The sequence below is a fragment of the Chinchilla lanigera genome, unplaced genomic scaffold, assembly GCF_000276665.1.
Source record: "Chinchilla lanigera isolate Chin_1 unplaced genomic scaffold, ChiLan1.0 scaffold00045, whole genome shotgun sequence".
In the NCBI taxonomy this organism is placed as follows: Eukaryota; Metazoa; Chordata; class Mammalia; order Rodentia; family Chinchillidae; genus Chinchilla; species Chinchilla lanigera.
This window is the reverse complement of record NW_004955446.1, coordinates 12164919-12168356: the sequence shown is the minus strand read 5'-3', so window position 1 is coordinate 12168356 and position 3438 is coordinate 12164919. Positions and strand designations below refer to the sequence as shown.

General features: G+C 43.5%; 1 long non-coding RNA gene across 1 annotated transcript; it reads left to right on the top strand.

Moving 5' to 3' along the window:
* The first annotated feature begins 248 nt into the window (after positions 1-248).
* Positions 249-2930, top strand: LOC106149461. The gene is made up of 3 exons (XR_001235657.1): positions 249-378; positions 620-779; positions 2727-2930. It is a non-coding gene; the product is annotated as an uncharacterized LOC106149461 (long non-coding RNA).
* Positions 2931-3438: the final 508 nt, after the last annotated feature.

The following is a 3438-nucleotide window of genomic DNA, read 5'->3' as shown; positions in this document are numbered from 1 at the left end:
TCCCAAGCCAAGCCTCCCAGGAAGCAGCACTTTTCCAGTAAGCTTCATGGGAAGCAATTTTTCTTTTTTCTTTTTGTTTTTTTCCCCCTGCTATCGGGAATTGAATTCATGACCTCGAGCTTGCCAGGCAGGCCCTGTGCCGCTGAACTAAATCGCCAGCCTCCTGGGAAGCAATCTTGCTTCACCACCAAATCAGTCCAGATACTGCTACAGCTTTAAGCTCTGCATTTGTCGTTGATCTTCTGATTTGCATATTCACAAGAACCTGGAGAGTGCCTAGAGAACGCACTGGGGAGCCAAAGATGTCGCCCAAGACTGGTCTAGGTCTAAGCTCTCTGTGACGTTAGCAACATCTCTGCTCCTCTGCGAAGCTCTCAGGTGACACTCGGAGTTCCTCGGAAGACAGGCTGCCCCACGGGTGTCGTTCCGTGCCTCCCATCTCCCTCCCTAACGTTTGCAGAACCACGGGCGGGAACACAAGAGTCTGCTTAAATACACACTTAAAAATACACATTTGTAAGTTTAAGCAGGTGTCTAAATATTTTAAAGTTATGTCAAGTCCACCTTGCTGCGAACGGCTTATTGAACCTTCCTACCTTCACAAATACACCTTCTCCAGGTCCTGGAAGGCCAGTTGCAAACCTGCCATTATCCAAGTCCTGAGAGTTCCAGGGGGATTGTCAACGGTAGGGGGGACAGCTTGGCCCTGAGCCTCCAGAACCCACTTCCGGGGACTCCGGCACACATGTGTGGGCCCCCCAGTCATCCACAGCCCATGGGTAAGTGCCCCTGGGCTCTCTGGGGCATGAAAATTGCCCCAGATAGAACTTTTACCTTCTGGGGTTTACCTTCTGGGGTTCAGACTTGGAGAAGGGGTCTGTGCAGGCAGCACAGGCAGAGGGCAGGTCCGGTTTCCAGGTCCCTGGAGCAGGATCTAGAAGGCGTGAGCCTCCTTCCTCAGATTTCTGGCCGTGTGGGAAGGAACACACTGTCTGCCTCCTCTCTACCTGCTGCGCCCTTGCGAGGTGTTGCTGAAGAACTACCAGTGGCTTTCTCTTTCCTTCCTTCCTTCCTTTTTCTTCTTCCTTCCTTCTTCTCTTCCCCCATTTCTTTTTTCTCTCTCTCTTCCTCCCTCCCTAACCCCTCTACTTCCCCCCTCGCTTTTCACAGTGCTGGGGATCAAACCCAGGGCCTTGTGCAAGCTAGGTAAGTGCCATACCACCGAACTAACTCCCAGCCTTTTACTTTCTTTGTTTGCTTCTTATTTCTGAGACAGGGTCTCCCTGTGTAGTTTAGGCTGGGCTTTTGAACTCACAATGGAACCCAGGCTGGCCTCCAATGCAAGGCGATCCTCCTGCCTCAGCAGTCTGAGTGCTGGGATTACAGGAGTGTGCCACCATGCCTGGTGGCTACATTTTCTTTGAACAAATTTTTGACAACTTACCAAGTTTTCCTTGTGGCAAGTTTTGTCAAGGACTTTGTCCTTGTGTCTTTAGATTATCCTGGCAAATACATAAAATTACGAAGTAGATTTTGCTTACTTTCATCTATATGCATTTCAATAGCGCATATATTGAGAGAGATACTTTTGTTGCTCAAAGCAAAAATATTTTTCTTAAGAGTAATTTATGCTCACTGTAAAAAATGCAGACATTTCTTAAAAGATATAAGTATGAATGCAAAAATACCTATAATCTCACCTTTTTATCTTTTTTTTTTTTTTTTTGGTCTTTTTGAGACAGGGTCTCGTTATGCAGTGCAGGCTGGCCCTGAGCTCACTTTGTAGCCCAGGCTGGTCTCAAACTCACAACAATCCTCCTGCCTCAGCCTCCCAAGTGCTGGTATTACAGGTGTGTGCCACCATGCCCGGTTTCACCTTTTCAGAAAGAACTTCAATTTATATTTTGGGATACATTCTTCTAAAATTTTTTATAGGGACACATACACACACTTTTGTCTTTATAAAAAACGAGATGATTCTGTCCATATAGTTTTATAATTTTTATTTCCTTTTAACAATATATGATGGGTAATTTTTCAATTCAACAAATATATATCTGAAGGGGCCAGGGATATAGCTCAGCAGCACAAGTGCCTGTCTGACAAGCACAGGGTCCTGAGTTTGATTCTCGGTACCAAAAACAAAACAAAACAAAATATATATCTGCATCATAGTTCTTATTAGCTATAGAATTTTCTACTGTATTTGTTCATTTACTTAATAAATAAATTTACTTACTAAATAAATAGCCAAACATGGTGGTACATGCCTGTAATTCCAGTGCTCTGAGAGGCTGAGGGAGGAGGATCATAAATTTGAGCCTAACTTGGCAACTTAGCAAGCAACTTAGTGAGATCCTATCTGAAAATGAAAAAAAGAAAAAAAAGGGCTAGGATGTCGCTTAATGTGAAGGCTCTGGGTTCAGTCCCAAGTACTGAAAAAATATTCATATATCACTCATTTCCCCCAAAATAAGACCTAAAAAATAAGCCCGAGCGTGATTTCTCAGGATGCTCATAATATAAGCCCTAACCTGAAAATAACCCCTAGTTAAGACTGTATCCAGAAAGACATGTTTAGTATTTCTACTGCAACACAGCACATGAAGGACATAGTGATTATAAAATAATATTAATATATAATTAAATAGAAATAATATTATTGACATTAACCCTTAAAATACACGATAATATAAATTATAATTAAGTGCTTGTAAATACCCAAGCAGGCACCTTGGACAAGAGGTGACCACCTACATAAACAGATGAACTTGAGACTTCTTGCGCAGTGACCAGCTGGAGTACAGATACAACGCACCGATAACCTGCACACTTAATAATGGACAGACACGGCTGTGTCTAGTAAGAATCTTCGTGTGTTGTGTGCTGTAATGGACGTACTTCATGCACTTGTGTGAAATAAAAAAACATTTTCTGAATTTTGGTGCCTGCAATTTTTTGTAACCTCTGTGCGGTCTGTCATTCTCAACTGTCATCATTTTTGTTGCTACTCCTGTCTTATAAGTCTCCATTAACACTTGGCATAACAGAAACTCTGTGAAGCCCAGCCTGTCAAAGTTGCGACTTAGTGAGCAATTCGTGGGATAAAGTCACTGACAGCTGTGTTGCCAACGCACTGCAAGCAGGCTACATGAAAAAGAAGTGCGCATTCAGGGAGGGCGCTACTGCTGATGTGAGGGGCTGGGGCCAATGGTTCTACAGGAAATGAGGCAGCAAGAAATTCAGGTTGGAGTTCAGGGTTTGGAAGGTTATGATGATGTTCTAGAACAGTGATAGCGGACCTTTGAGAGACGCCCGCTGGAACTGCAACTCAGAACCCACTCATTTATCACAAAGGGGCAACACTGCCATGGAACCTGAATACTGAGGTTTTAGTTCAGAAAAAACAACTCACACATTACCATTTTTTAAGAAAAA